Source organism: Rattus norvegicus, chromosome 1, assembly GCF_036323735.1.
Source record: "Rattus norvegicus strain BN/NHsdMcwi chromosome 1, GRCr8, whole genome shotgun sequence".
NCBI lineage: Eukaryota > Metazoa > Chordata > Mammalia > Rodentia > Muridae > Rattus > Rattus norvegicus.
The window spans coordinates 199636071-199652430 of NC_086019.1; the positions used below are offsets into that span (position 1 = coordinate 199636071).

Sequence of the window (16360 nt, forward strand, 5' to 3'; positions counted from 1 at the left end):
TATTTTATTTTGTTTTACTCATCCCAGTGCTGGGATAAGTAGAGATGAAGCCAGAAGAAGGGTGGGGCTTGCTGGTCACCAGCCCAGCCTAGCTCCACATTTAGTGAGAGATGCCGTCCACCCACTCCTCCCCCAAGGTAAGGCGGAGCCACATGAAGTAGAGTATCTGGTGTCCTCCTGTAGATCCCATTTGTATACAGGTGCCCCTAACACACATACACATTTGCCACATCACACACACACACACACACACACACACACACACATACACATATATGCACACATTCATGTACACTCAAAGAAGTATAACACATACACACAAAGGTACACCACACACACATTTACCACATTCACATGCATGCACACAGCCAGAAAAAGTATATATTAAAAATTAAAAGAATAAATACAACGCAATGCCAAAGCTTCTGAGGGCTCCAAGTTGAATAAAAGGTAGCTATAGGATCATTGTATAAAGAATGTGTCACCGCAGGGGACCAGTCAGAGACATGGGGGGAAATGTAACAATCCAAGGCAAAAGGGGAGAAGAGAGACAGGAAAGACAACATGAGTCCCAGGTGACAGGTGAGATGTGCATGCACAGCATCCAGGCTCTCGGGAGGACCCATCAACAAGTTGCAGCTCTGATAGCGGATGCCTGCAAAAGGAAGGGAGAGAAAAGATAGGCAACACGCATGCTCACCCCCCTCCCCAGCTCAGGTTCCCTCAGTGATGTGGGATGAAGTTCTGTAGTAGGCAGCATACAAGACATCTTCCTGGATGCCCTTAGATCAACACAGTTTCTGCTGCTCTGTCCCTTCCTGATACACTCTTCACTCACAAGACAAAGATGACCAGTGAGTATGCATGGCATATGTGTCCCCGCCCCTGGGACCATTCGATATCAAAGTCTTAAATCTCATTAGGGTTCTTGTCTGTCAACCACCCTAGAACTTAAAGGGTCTTCCAGACTTGCTGCCACTCCATGCCTAACCCTCTTCTATTTGCAAAGACCAGATAGAAAACAGCTTTCCCTAAGAACCAAGAACTGATACATCTGCACACACAGCTGCTCCTGAGAACCCTCAAGATTGCGCTACTCTGACCCTTGGATAGAGGCCATGATTCTTCCAGCCTGGTGAGACCAAGGCTGATTGGCAGAAAATTCCATCAGACAGACGCAGGTGTAAATGTGATGTTTTCACGGAACCAAGTCCAGCTGGGCGAGATGCACAGAAGTGAGGGGAAGAAGCCCTCAGTGAAGCCTAAAGTCACTTCCTGGAAACCATGTGATTAAACTGACCAAGGCCATCAGCAACCCAGTCATCCCTGCTGCCTGTCTGCTGGCCTCCAATCCAACCCTGGACCCCACCTCTGTGACCATCTTAATGCTATATATTTTAATTCTTGCCTGTGCTTAAGCATTGATCATCAGGCAGCTCCTCATGACGGTTCATGAGATGAGAATTCTGCAGTTACCGTTGAAAGTTTTTACGGCCATCCTTTGCAGAGGAATTGATCACACCGTGGTTTACTAGCTGGGAAGACAGATGAATTGTGGTGCCCAAGCCTCAGTGTCAGAAGCTCAGGGAGGCTGTGATTTAATGCGATGCTGTTGGAAACCATCCAGCCACCCAGTGTCCTGCTTAATCCAGAAGATAAAATATACAGCTTACCTGGCTAGTTGCTGTCTTTTCCCCTTTAACGTTGTCCATGACTGCGGGACATTGAGTCCCACTGTGTTCTCCTTTCACACCTAGGATGCCCTCTAAAGCACGTGTCTGACTTTGACCTACAAGTGAGAGCAATGACAGACACTCATGTTATTAAAAGTGTAGTGGTCTAGGGGCTGGGGATTTAGCTCAGTGGTAGAGCGCTTACCTAGGAAGTGCAAGGCCCTGGGTTCGGTCCCCAGCTCCGGAAAAAAGAACCCAAAAAAAAAAAGTGTAGTGGTCTTTAAATAAACAAAGACAGGGCCTACTTCACCGGCAAAGAGTTGTAGAGGAGGCATTAAATGGCTCTGTTTATTTATCAGTCATCAGTTCCCCAGCACCAAAGGATGGCAAACACCAGAGTCCAGTGTTTGAGCAGCAATGAAGGCTCATTAAAGACAAACTCCTGGTAAAGAGAATAAATAAATTTCCAGGTAAACAGGGTCAGCAGACTGGCTAAAGTGGGCACCCCTAAGGAGGTATGTTCACCTCATACCATGTTAAAGAAATGGGTGGAATAATTACTCCTTTAGTGAGATGCTATACTATTCCTTCCCAAAACCCCCATGACCCCACCCCACCCACAGCCCAGCCTCTAGGAGCCGAGCCAACCAGAGGTTCGGCTCTGTCTGCCTGACCACCCTTCTGAGTGAAGACTCGAAAAGGTGCAGCATTTTCTTTTCTCTTTTCTGTCTCTTTCACATGATGACCAGAGTCAAGATTTGCTTTAGGATTTTGAGCTTCTTTGCTCGACCAGTCCTCATCCCCCAAATGTGGCCCTCGGCAGTCACGTGGTGCTCCTCCATGCTGGTAACTCAAACACCATGGCTTTTTTCCTTCCCGCCTCCGTTTTCCTCTCCTCGGCAGCTGCTGAGAGTTGCGGCATGCCTACCCTGTTGTGGTTGTTTGTTTGCTGTTTGTCTGTCTGTCTGTTTTGTTTTTTACTCTTTAAACTTCAGTTTGAGTCCATTCACGAATTCTTTTATTTACGGGAATAAGGAGCTCAGCATGGGACCCTGATTTCCCCAGTATTAACGAGTGAGTTCGGGGATTTCTGTGTGGGAGATGTCCTCAGCTTCGCGGACTGGACAGTTAACACATGCACACTGTTCCCAGGGTTTGCCCAGTCAAGATGGCTTCCATCTTCCACTTTTATTACAGTTGTAGATTTCCGGGACCAGAGCATCACGAAGGAATCACCAACCTGTGCGCCTCTCCGGCAATTTTTGAGATGATCTGACTTCTCGATCAGGAGCTCTTTACTTCTTCTTCCCGTATTTACATATCTGTTCAAATACAGGTGATTAGAAAGGACCTATCAAGGTTGATGGGCCTAAAATTAGATGCAAATGCTCATCTTAATGTACACATTAACATGGATTCCTCCACTTCTTAGTCCTCCTGGGACCTTCTGAGAAAGAGACTGAAACACATCAATGAAGAAGTGAGATGTTTTATTCTTAAGGAAAAAAAAAGACAATCTCTTTTTTAAAAAAAATAAAGAAATTATCAGTATGTAAATCAGTCTGCAATGGAAAACTACTCCAAAGGACAGGCAGGCATCCATATTTAAATTCAGCAGGTAAACAGCCAAACAAATTACTAAGAGACTGAAGTAGAAGGGTAGCTTGCTGGGGAGAAGGGTTTCACAGTAAGGTGGTAAACATTACCAAAACTTAGCATACAAAACTACCAACTTCTCTATTTAAGAATTTTAAGTTTAATTTTAATTTAAGTTTAAATTTAAGAATTTTAATTTTAATCTGCCACTTAAATTGCCCTCCTACAGCTTCAGTGCATGAGGAGACAACAAGAGATTCCAGGCTGGTGCGATGGCTCAGCTGGTAGAAGTGGCCCTCAAACCTGAATATCTGACTTTCATCCCAGGGGCTCACGTGATTGGAGGAGAGAACTGACTCCTCTAAGTTGTCCTCTGAGCTCCACACACAAGTCCCAACACCCATGTCCCACCCCTCAAGATAAATGTAACAAAAAGAAATAAGAAGTATCATAGCTGAGCTTTTAGTCATTTTACTCACTATGACTAATCTTTGAAATCCTTGACTGTATCTTTAAATATATAAAAGAGGCTCTGGTGGCGATATCTTCAAACAATTCCACACACATTTAGTCACCAGAAAAATTATTATAAAGCATGCTCTTGAAGTTCTGTTATTCTGTTTAATAAAAAGTAACCCTGTGCTTAAAAGAATTATATGAGATCCATGCGTTCTTCTTTTTAACGATCTATGAATGAGCTCTGTAAATAAAAAAAATTTAAACTAATGTTTCTAGTACAGTGCGAGGGTGACAGAGATGGGCCAGGGGTGGGAGCAGCTCAGTTGCAGGGCTGCTGTACTGCCCAGTACACAGCTGGATGGTGCACTAAACCCGGCCATGTGTGACCCGTTCGATTCTGCCTCTGATAGAAATCAAAGCCAGAAGGATCCAGTCGGGGTTGTGACAGCTATTTAATCCATCAGTGTATGGGAAGCGGGACACGGCTGTTGACTTTCCCCAGAAAGCTGTGGTTTTGTAAAGAGCCCGGTAAGGCATATCCACCTCGCTGTACGCAGAGGTTAAGCCAGTGACCTTCTCTCTGACTGTTACTGTTCTGGATGGTCTTTCGGAAGCTGGGGGTTGAACTGAAGGAACTATGCTCTCCCCGTTGGAAGGTAAAGCAGCCAGGGTTCAAAGCCATTTGGGTTGCTAGTTCTGAGCTGCTCAAAAGCCCTTTGTAATTAGAAATTAGATCACCTTTGGTCTCAGAAGACTGCCTGGGAAATAAAGCCCAGGGGTTTCTGGACCCCAGGAAAGTTCTTAGAAGAAATGTAAAACTATCTTGCTTTGATTCTTGAGACTTGATTCCTTTTTTTTTTTTTTGGCTCTGGAGTGATGAATTGTTTAAAAGAAGAGTCTTGATGGCAGGCAGGGACCACCAGCCAAGTGAGAGTTTGGTTTCTGGATGGGAGCAGTTAAAGTGTGCCCAGGGCTTGGGGACTATCAGTTAAGATGTCTTGGCTTTGCAGAGGGGTCTGTCATCATAGACAGATTCGTTGAGGACTCCCCCCCAAGTCTCCATCTGGGCTGTTAAGTGCACGGGAGGTGCTGTCCTGTGGTTCCCTGAGGTGAGATATCCATTTCTCCCACATCCCTGATATGTCTGCAGAAAAACCGGACAGGTTCTTTCTCAAGTCACAGAAAGACTGAATCGGTTCAGTCACTACTCAAGAGTTGATATCTGGGTATTATAAGTTATACTACATAGCACCCCCCTGATAGGAGGGTATACACACTCACATGACCCAATGGGGTTCTCCTACAGACCTTCCCTCTGGTTAGACAGCAAAACAAGGTGGTTAACCACTCAACTCAGAGTCCAGACTAAATGCCCAGGCCTCAAGGGGTTGGTGGGAAAGGCTCATTGAAAAAACCCTCCTGAGTTTCCCACATAGTGCCCATTTTTATATTTATTTATTTTTTATTAAAATAATTACTATTATTATATAACACTATTATATTAGTATAATATACTACTAATCATATTAATGGAGGGGAGCATACCATGGCAAGCATCTGGAAATCAGAGGATCTTTTTGAGAGTAAATCATTTCCTTCTACCATGGGATCTGGGGATCAAACTCAAGCGATGAGGCCTCTGCCCACTAAGCCATCTTTCTGGCCCATGAATTGCAAGTGCTCTCCAAACAAGCCCAAGACTTTTGTGTCTTTTACTGTTATTCTTATTTTATTGTGTGTATATAGACGTTTTGCTTGCATATCCATCTGTGTGCCATTTGCAGAGGTGAGAAAGTAACTGGAATCACAGATAGTTACAAGCTGCCATGTGGGAGCTGGAAAGCAAGCAAACAGACAGACAAAAACAATCAGTGTCCCCCAAAGAGCAGCCATAGCTCTTCCCCCCTGACCCATCACTTCAGTCCCAGGCTCCAGCCCATAGCATCTAGGCTCTGTCTTGAATCAATAGGGTGGGTACCTTGCCCTCTGTTCTGCCCCACAGCACTCTTAGACACTTGCCTCACATCTTCACAGCCTTGCTGGCTTCCAGACAGCTGTCTGTCCCACAGGCCTTACCATCGAAGCCGGTGTGATCCAAGGTATTTAGTCTATTGTGTTGGTGTTGAATTGGCATGTTTCTGCGTGGCAGTCTGTGAGAACTGCTTGGTGTAGCATGTTTCTGAACTGCTCGGTGTGGCCGTGAAGCTATACCAAGAATGAGTTAAGCCCAGGGCACACATGGATGCACTGTAACTTGTTGGACCATAGCAGGGCCATGCCTTGAAGAAAGAAAAGGTCCCCGAGCTATATGTAATCAGGAGTAAAGGAATCTGTCAAGAGACGGGAAGCAGAGAAGAGACCTCCTTTCTCCTGGAAATTACCTCTAGAGTTCACAGGCATGGGACTTGTGAGTTGACCACTCACCAGTGACCAATGGAACAAGCTGAAGTTGGGGATGAGTTCCTAGTTTAGAGATTCACTGAGTCCTGTGTCCTCCAGTTAAAGGAGTGACTTGGGAAACCTCACTGGAAGCAACCACCATGACAGGTGTTCAAATGTTCCAAGCATATGTGGAATTGTGTATTGTGCTCTCCTGTCCTTCGTGATGATTTAGGGTCACAAGCAGGGGAGTTTGACAGACATTAACTTATGAAATTATAGAAAGAACTGAAGGACAAAGAATGACAATGGTATTAGGCATTGCTAAGGCTACACGCCTCTGCTAGAGTCAGCAAGGCCAGGACCCTTGAAGCTTGCTGGTCCTGTTTCCCCAGGCAGAGAAGGCTTCCACACCTGCTAGAAGACATCCACTCTCACCTGTCAACACTACAGGAGCTGCTGCAGAGTCTCCTGCTCCCCCACCCCCTCCTCTGTCTTGAATTGGAGCCCAGTTGCCATTCCTGACTAGAGCAGCCTCCAAAACAAGAATTCTCTCACTGCTCTCCTGCCTGGTATGAGACCTCCACAGCCAAAAGCCTTTATGGACCCCAGCTTCTTCTGAAGGTTTTTATGCCAGCAGAATAAAAATACACAGAAAGACCCTACCAGGGCAAATATAGCAGTGAGAACTTGGACAACCCCTCGCACAATGCTTGCAACCTGTTTTAAGAGGTGCCCAGCTCTGAGCCACATGAATGACCACGCCAATGTCTGTGGAGAAAAAATACGAACAGACAAAGGTTGAGTTTTCAGCAGACGTCTGGTGAGAAGAGCAAAGTCGAATTTGTTTTTAGTCTGGGTGATGGAGCTGGCTCGGTGTTTAGGAGCACATCTTTCTCATGCAGAAGACTGAGGTTTGGTTCTCAGCCCCTCATGCAGCAGCTGATAACCACCTGGCCCTGCAGCTCCAGGAAGTCTGATGCCTCCGGCTTCCTCAAGCTCCTGCCCGTGCCCATGGCGCACACAGAGACACACAGAAAACAATCCCTTAAAATGTTTCACTTTTGCAAAAACTACATTGAATAATACTTACACTTCTCAAAGAAGTGGCTCTCACAGAAGAAAACCTCTTATACCCTTTCAAAACTCAGAATAGGTTTCAGAGATTCCCAGAACATCTTTATGCTTCTGATGGCTGTGACTCGAGGTGAGGTCAATTGTATCAACAGAAAACTGAAGCTCGAGAAGGTTGGAGGGCTAGAGTGTAGCTCACTGACAGAGCACTTGCCCTGTGTGCGAAAGGTCTGGGGTTTCACTCCCAGTGCTACAGAAAACCCTTACTGTCTGGGGATGGTGACATACAGCTGTGATTCCATCAAGAAGATCTTGAATTTAAGGCCAACCTGGGCTTTATGAAAGGTGTGTGTGTGTGTGTGTGTGTGTGTGTGTGTGTGTGTGTGTGTGTGTGTGTGTGTTGCCAGAACTTCAAGGTGTCCCCTGCTCTCTGGTCACAGCTTGTACCTTCATGAATGTCTCTGGGAACCTCAATGTAACTTCAAGTAGAATCAGCAGCAAGGGCGGAGAGCAGAATGAGGATGCCGTGGCTGCCAGCCTTGTGTCCTTGAGTGCTAAGAAGGGTGAATGGGATCCCCTGTCCCATCAGTGCTGCTGTGAACTGGCCAGCACCGAGCCCTATGATTAACTGCTATGCTACACTGTGTTAAAAATATCAACGCACATATCACGAAAATCAAGATTCAAATTTTAAGAAATAATACCAAAGAATACTTTGTAAGAAACAAACTTCTTGGTGTTGGGGATTTAGCTCAGTGGTAGAGCGCTTGCCTAGGAAGCGCAAGGCCCTGGGTTCGGTCCCCAGCTCCGAAAAAAAAGAACAAAAAAAAAAAAGAAAAAGAAACAAACTTCTGTGGGGATTTTTTTTTACTTTTTATTAGCTGAGTCCAGAGAAGAAAGGTTATATCTTTAAGATAAATTTGATTCAAAGATATTTTTATGGATGTTTATGAGTTCTGCATATGCCTTTAATAAGGAAGGCATGAAGTTTCGCCAGTCATCACTTCCCATATCCAAGCAGACTATTATTTACCACTAGATGGCGCCACAATCACATAATCACAGGCAGGAGGTTCCCTGGAGGAAAGAGGTCTCCCCCTTAATCTGGAGGGTAAGGAAGGCAGCTTCTCTCTTTCCAGTACTAGGCCTTGGTTTCTCATTTGCTGTTCTGATCAAAGAACGTACAATGTAACTTTCGAAAGCTCGTGCTTAGCTGCACTGTAACACTGGCCCCCTGTCCAGCTCCAGGGATCAAATTCATACAAAGTGTTTCATTAATCCTGGCTTTGAGGCTGAGGACTAGGAGACAACTCCTTTGTCCAATCTAAAGCGGAAGAAACTGAGAGTCCAAGTTAACTCATCCCAGATCACATTGGCAGTAGTGAACACAACCCAGATTATACTTGAGTGAACTGGCTTTTTTGCCCGCTATACCCCGTTTCCAATCTACTCAGACTTGAGGACAGCTTGCTACCTAAAAATACCCTTGTCACCTGCCTGTGTCACCTGCTGATTCCTAGGCTTGTCATAGCCCCAAACATGTAAGTAATTCCATCATACTTACTTATTGCCATATATTCTAACTTCTCAGCAAATTCAAGGCTTTGAGCATAAATGGAACGAAGAAAGGTGAGCCTAACTCTGAGCCTTGGGGGTAGTGAGTCACATGGAGAAATAAAAGTCACACCCGGCCATAAAAGAAGCTACAGGTTCTGGGTGTGGTTTCAGGAATGCATGGCTATTAGGGTGCACTTGTGTGTGTGTGTGTGTGTGTGTGTGTGTGTGTGTGTGGCTACAGAAGATTCCTAAGCCTCATTTAGTATTCTGTTAATGCTAACACTAGTCTGCTTATCTAATAAAACAAGCAGGAATTATGGTGACCTTATTAGCAACCAATATATCTAGCTTCAAGTGTAGAGTAAACGTTGATTAAAAAAAACTCTAAGCATTTGATTTAAATCAAAAGTATGTTAACTTCAGAGGGTTTTTTTTTTTTTAGATGAATTTCCCAGTTCTGCCTGTGGAAAAGTCTAGAAACACTTGTTACTTCTTCCAAGGGAAACAAACCCTCTCCCCACCTCTACATTTTGGTTTTGTATTAATGCCTCAGTGGAAAAAGAGCCAGGAGGACCTGGCTGGTCAGGCAGTCTGGGTTAGGGAAGGGAGCATATACAAGGTTGGGACACTTGTGCCAAAACCTGAGGTTATATTCACAGCTGGCAGAGCCCTATGAAAGGACACACAGGACTACTTTTGAATGATATAACAATCATTTGGTTATTAATTGAATCACTTAATGTATTGAAACATTAAACATATAAAATTAATAGTGGTAATGAAGAGAGAGAGGTGGAACCAATAATGTGGAATTAACAATGACTTAAGTGACCTTTGTGAGTGCTTCGCTCTTAAGAATTGGTCAATTGCCTGAGCCGGTGATCCAAACCTTTAATCCCACTCCTTGGGAAGCTGATGCATTTGAATCTCTGTTAATTCTGGTCCAGTCTCTTCTACAGAGCAAGTTCAGGCCAGCCAACCCTATATAATGAGACCCCATCCAAATCATCACTGTCACCATCATCACCGTCGTCATTGCCATCATCGTTGTGGTTGTCAGAGGCTTGGAAAATAAATGCCAGGTGATTCCATGCTGTCATCCCAGTCCCCAGAAGTAGATGCAGGAGGACTGCCAAATTCAAAACCAGCCTGGGCTACATATAAGTGTGAAGTCAGCTTTGGCTGCTGAAAAAGATTCTGCCTCTAAAGAAATTATAATAAAACTAATCGATAAGGAAAAGAGTCGTGTGAAGATCATGTAGGAGCCGTGGTTCAGATGAGTCGAGAGACTCCAGATGATGACAAACTGTGCAGATAATTGGCATTTTTGCTTTGCTGATTTTTTTTTAAATAGGGAATTGTCAGTTAATGGATGTTGAAGAAATGACAGAATTAAAATTTCCACATTGTAACTCCCAGTGGGGTGTCTGTTTCAGACAGAGACTGCTGCTCAAATACAAAACCAGGAGCAGTTCATATAGGAAAAATCTCCTGTGGACTGGAATTGTAAGGGTCCACACACCATCTTGGGGCACAGCTGCCATCATTCCTTCAATTCCACAATGGAAGTCCATGTCAGGGACAGTGGTCCAGCCTCAGCCTCACCGCTTTACGCCCCTCCTCTGACCATGACTTTTTAATTGCACCTACATCATTCTAATTTCCCCCAAAACACTGTTTTCTCACCACCACTGAAATATGAAATGCAAGGCTTCATGCCCTTGCCAATGTAAATTAGTAAAATTTAATTACAAAAAAATCAAACAACAGCTTTTCTTAATTTAAGAAAAGTTTATACATATTGACCAATCCCAAAGCAGGTCAACACACCCACCCCTTAGGCTTTATGAAGTGTGCTGTGGCCGTGGCTGTGGCTGTGGCCTTTGTGGAAGGAGACTCTTCACAGTAGGTTCCCAGCCTCTTAGCGGCAGTCTGTGCTTTTCTATGTGACAAACATTAACAGCTTTTCTGCTACCTCTCAGGCCAGCTTCATCAGCATTTGTGAGATGCAGGAAACTCAGTAATATGTAGTGTATTACAAGGAGAAGAAGCACTGGATAGGCTCAAATGTGGGCCTCTCTGCACGCTCAACATACAGAATTTACCCCAGAATTTGTATAAATTTATATAAAATGCTGGGAGTGGGAGGCAGGTACTGTTCTAGAACTTAAGGCACAGGTCAAAATCTGGAACAGTGTGTCCAAAATCATGTACACACTGAATTCTGATCTGAAATCATAAAGGTTTTGTGTTTTGATGGGTGCTGATTACTACAGAATAAAAACAAAGATCACTGGCAGTGCTTTTAAGTTTTAATTTTATGTTTGGGATTTTTTAGAATAAAAGTTAAAATACACAAAAAGCAAAACAAAGTCTTGAAATTAGTTAATGGGCTATACTTAAATCATAGTAAATCCCTAGTAAAAGGTTATTGAGAGAAAAATATATCAGAGGCAAAATCATTCTTCAGTTTTATATCTAGGATGTATATGGTAAGACCAGATGCATAGAATGCCTGCCTAGCACATGAAAGGTCCTGAGTTCAGTCCCTAGTGATAGATAAAAGATAGATGATAGATAGATGATAGATAGATAGATAGATAGATAGATAGATAGATAGATAGATAATAGATAGCATATTTGGACTAGAGTTTAACATGTATGAACATTCAAGTGTTTAACTGAACATATTACTTTTGTATTCTCAATACTCAAGAGAACAACTTATAAAAAGAAAGGCTTATCTCGGTTCACAGTTTCGGGGGCTTCAACCCATTTTTTTTGGTTCCACAAGCTTAGGCATAATGTCATACATAATGGTGGTAGGAGTGGAGAAAGGAAGAAACTCTTCACCTCATGGACAAGAAACAAAGACAAAATAAGACACTCCTTCCCCAGGAGCATGCCTCCAACTGAACCCCTAATGGCTGAGGAACCTAAGTAGGAACACAGAGCCACACCTCAGTGTCTCTGTAATGCATATCATTGTTGCCCACAGAAGAGGCTCTGCTGGTGAAAGGAGAGGTACAATGGCAGCAACAGGTGTGGGTGCAGCTGCAGGTGTGGGTACATCTGCAGGTGTGGGTGCAGCTGCAGATGTGGGTGCAGTAACAGGTGTGGGTACAGCTGCAGGTGTGGGTACATCTGCAGGTGTGGGTACATCTGCAGGTGTGGGTACATCTGCAGGTATGGGTGCAGTAACAGGTGTGGGTACAGCTGCAGGTGTGATTACAACTGCAGGTGTGGGTGCAGCTGCAGATGGGTTTGTGTTTGGTGGTGGATGTCTGGAAGGTAGGTAGGTACTGTCCACAAGATAGGTAGTGGGTCACTTCACAAGGGTCAGAGATTGGAAAAGGGCCCAGGGCTGTTGTCCTGTCCTGATACTCAGCAGGGCATGATCTCAGCCCTGTAAGTTCTCTCTTAGATGTATTTTTCTCTTCAAAAAATTCTCATCAGGGTTCCTTAAAGATGATTCGGGTGTTAAAACATTTTTCCAAAAATGACTGTACTCTATTCACTGAAAGTCATTTTGGGGTCCAGTCTGTTGAAAGCTCAGAAAGCTATTACTGTCAAGACAGGCAGCAGGCTGGGACATCAGAGAGGGGGGATAGAAATACAGCACAAATTGTAATGATTTTTACAGGAAAATTATAGGAAGGCTCATTTGATGTTGGAGGTCGTAGAGCCCACAGTGTTTAAGAGTTAAAGTCTCAACAGAAAGAAACTGCAAAGATGAGAACCTGGAAGGAGATTGGCTGTCCTTTATTTGTTTGCATTGCAAATGAAGACTCAAAGCACTCTTAAAACTCATTGAATACTATTGAATTGATTCTCAGAACTGTGTGTGTGTGTGTGTGTGTGTGTGTGTGTGTGTGTGTGTGTGTGTGTCCCACCAAGGGAATAATTTTAATTTTATTTTGAACTAATGCACAAATCCAAAATTGTACATACTACAAGGAATCATGGGATCATGTTTAAATACACAGATACACCCACGTAATTCCTCAAGTACTCATCATGATTTCTTCTTCTTTTTCTCTTGTTCTTGTTCTTCTTGTTCTTGTTCTTCTTCTTCTTGTTCTTCTTGTTCTTCTTGTTCTTGTTCTTCTTCTTCTTCTTCTTCTTCTTCTTCTTCTTCTTCTTCTTCTTCTTCTTCTTCTTCTTCTTCTAACTCTTCTTTCTCTAACTCCTCCTCCTCCTCCTCCTCCTCCTCCTCCTCCTCCTCCTCCTCCTCCTCCTCCTCCTCCTCCTCCTTGATGATGATGAAAACATCCCAAATCCCTTCTTCTACTCCTGGAAGTGGACAGTATACAATTTCTATCTGTGATCATCTTGTTTACTTCATCCTAGCATCTAAGACTTCTTACTGCTATCTCTCCCTGAACTTTAGTTTCCATGGTAGACTCTCAGACTCTTGTTAAGCACCATTTATCTCTCAATTTCTGAGGCTTCAAGACTTCTGTATCCTATACAGGAGTGACATTATACAGTACTTGTCTTTCCATGCTCCGCTAATTTTATTTAACTTGACCTCCCGTCCATCCATGTTGTTATAAAGGGCATGAGTTCCTCCTTTTATGCTTTTAGAGTGTTTTATTGTGTATACATACATCTTATTTGTGACTGGACACTTGCACTGGTTTTGTTTCTTGGCGACTGTGAATAAAGCCACAGTAGGTGTGGCTGCGGCGGTGACTCAGCTTCTTTGGGACATATACTGGGAAGATTAATGGACCATACACAGTTCTCCTTTTATTTATTTTTTTTGAGGTTCCCCCAGACTGTTCTTCACAATGGTTGAATTAATGCACACTTTCACCAAGAGTGTTCAAGGGTCCCCTGTTATCTACTTCCTCACCACACTGGTTATCTCTTACCTTTTTGAAGACGACTATTCTTCCTTCTGTTTGTTGATATATCCTTGTGCTGTTTTGATTTGCATCACTCTGGTGGCTGATAATGTTGGGTATCTTTTCGTATACCTGTTGTCTGTATTCTTTTGAAGAAAGAATTTAGGCATTTGAGTTTATTTTCTGTTTTGGACCAGGTTACTATTACTTGCTCTTGAGTTTAGAGCTCCATGTCTATTCTAGATGTTTATCACACCCCTTTCAGATACACAACTCACACTCTCTTCCGTTCGGTAGCTCATGACATCACTGTGTAGAAGCTTTCCAGTTAAACACAACCCAGTTTGCCTTCCTTTGCTTTTGTTTCCTATGATCATTTTTTAAGAAGGCTGTGCTCTTTCCTGGAGTATTTTGTGGTTTTGTCTACAGTTTCCTTCTTTCAGGTCTCACGGTTTAACCTTTGATGGTTTTAAAGTCAACTTTTGACAGATGAGAGTCAAGCTTCCTTCTGCATGTAGGTATGAGTTTTTCCTAGCACTGTTTATTGGAAACGTGGTCTTTTCCTGATGTACCCTCTTAGATTCATTGTGGAAAGTCGGCTGGCTGTAGGTACACGGGTGAGCTCAATTCTCCATTCCACCCCATTGGTTTATTTACCTGTTTTTATGCCAGTGACATATTGTCTAGATGACTGCAGCTTCTTACCAATATTATAGCCAACTGTGGATAAAATAAAACTTCCCTCTCACATTGCGGTGTGAGGCAAATGTCTTCTCCATTTAACAGCTTGGGTCATCGGAACCTCCTTAAGAAGTAGCCATGTTCCTGACAGATACCTCACAACAGAGAAGCCAGAGAAGGCAGGTGAATGCTTAAAGATAGATTGGCACAACCCCACCGTCTGGCTGTGGCTCTCACAGTGAACTGTCTTGGGGAGCATGGGGCTCAGGCAGAGCTGCAGCCCTGATGCTATCTTGTGAAGCTTGGGCTGTTAGAAGATGCTTCCTCATCTATGTCAAGACGCCAGCGGGTGGAGAAAGGTCCTAAGCCAGTGAGTTAAAGAAGGGGGTGGGCGCCCCCTTGCCAGCTCTGTGAGGATCACATTTGCTGGTGGAAAGAAACTCCCCCTCAAAAGGTGGTTACTAAAGCTCTTTAAACCCACAGAGGACATTTTTATAATTTTGAGCACATTGTAGAAGTGGCCCAATAGAGAGACTGGTGACACTAGGTGTGGCTTAGGGAAATACAAGAGATAACACCTCTTGAGAAGCCAGGGAAGGAGGGAAAGCTCAGAGAGCTTCCTATCATTGGATCCCTCTGTCTCTCTCTGACTCTGTCTCTCTCTCTCTCTCTAATTCTCTCTCTCTGTCTCTCTGTCTGTCTCTCTCTCTCTCTGTATGTGTGTGTGTCTGTGTGTGTGTGGTGTGTGTATGTGTGTGTATGTATGTGTGAGTATATGTGTGTGAGTGTAGGTGTGTGTGTAGGTGTGTGTAGGTATGTGTGTATGTGTGTGTGTATGTGTGTGTGTGTAGGTGTGTGTGTAGGTGTGTGTGTAGGTGTGTGTATGTGTGTGTATGTGTGTGTATGTGTGTGTGTATGTGTAGGTGTGTGTGTGTGTGTAGGGGTGTGTGTGTGTGTGTGTGTGTGTGTGTGTGTGTATGTGTGTGTTGGGGAGAGCTGGTAGTGTCACAATCTGGCTAGAGAGCCCACGTGAGCAATTTCCAGACTGCTTTTCTCCCTAGCCTGCCACTACCTTTACTTAACCAACCTCTTCCTAAGGTTACAGAGTACAGAGGCCAAATGTGTGATAGATGGAGTCTCACTCCCTCCTGTACTGTCAAACTGCCTGGTTAACTGATAGTGCCCCACGGCATCGTCTGTTTATCATTACAGGGCAGACTTCCTTCATTGCAAGGCTAGGCCAAACCATGGCCCACACAGCAGGCACCTCCTCACCCAAAAGCCAGGCCAGATCGGACCTTTCCTTTTATTAACCAACATATTAAGTTGCTGTGGTAATCAGGAAGAGTCCCTAGGTCAGCCCAATTTCAACAATTTGGTCTTTCACACTGGAGACAATAATTTGGGGGATGGTGTCGGTACCCACTCCTCCCCCACCCTTTTATTTCTTCTATGACTGAAATTTTATCTCTCCAGTCAGTTGGCCTGAGTAAACGATTCTGAGACACCCTAGCCAGAACTGTACCACTGTGCCACAACTGTAGCCTTAATTGTTACTAAGCCCCCCTGGTGCCTAAGATAAGGGCATCTGGGAAACTGAGTGTGCTGGTTAACCAGGACCTGGAGCAGGAGAGAAGCCCAGAACCTGACAACTAGGAAAGCCTGCAGCCTTGTTCTTCAGCATCAAAACAGAGGGAGGGAGGGTTAGCAGCTGACACAACTGCAAGGAAGACATCAGTTTTATAAGTTCTTCAGGGGATGCCCAGGAAGGCCTTCACCACTGCCGCTTGTACTAGGTGCCCAGGCTATAGGACAAACAAGTCAAGCAAGGGCCCAGACTCTTCCAGCATCTGAAAACCAGAATTCCTTGGGCAGGAGATTTCTGGGATTTCCAGTGTAACGCACCAGGCTTCCTTCTGGCATGGTACAGGACTCCAGACAACTCTCTTTCTACATCTCTTCTTGAGGCCCTGTCCATCAAACCCAAGAACCGCACTAGGAACTGATGTGCGCGATAACTGCTCTCGATTTGGGTCTGAGATGAGCGAACAGGCAGTGCAGAGAGCAGACCTCCCTAGCCTGGCCTTAGCA

The 16360-nt window shown here is 44.2% G+C and overlaps 1 pseudogene; it reads left to right on the plus strand.

Moving 5' to 3' along the window:
- LOC134484826 (keratin-associated protein 5-1-like) overlaps nucleotides 1–7809 on the plus strand; it is a 50501-nt pseudogene extending 42692 nt beyond the window's left edge.
- The last annotated feature ends 8551 nt before the right edge of the window (nucleotides 7810–16360 follow it).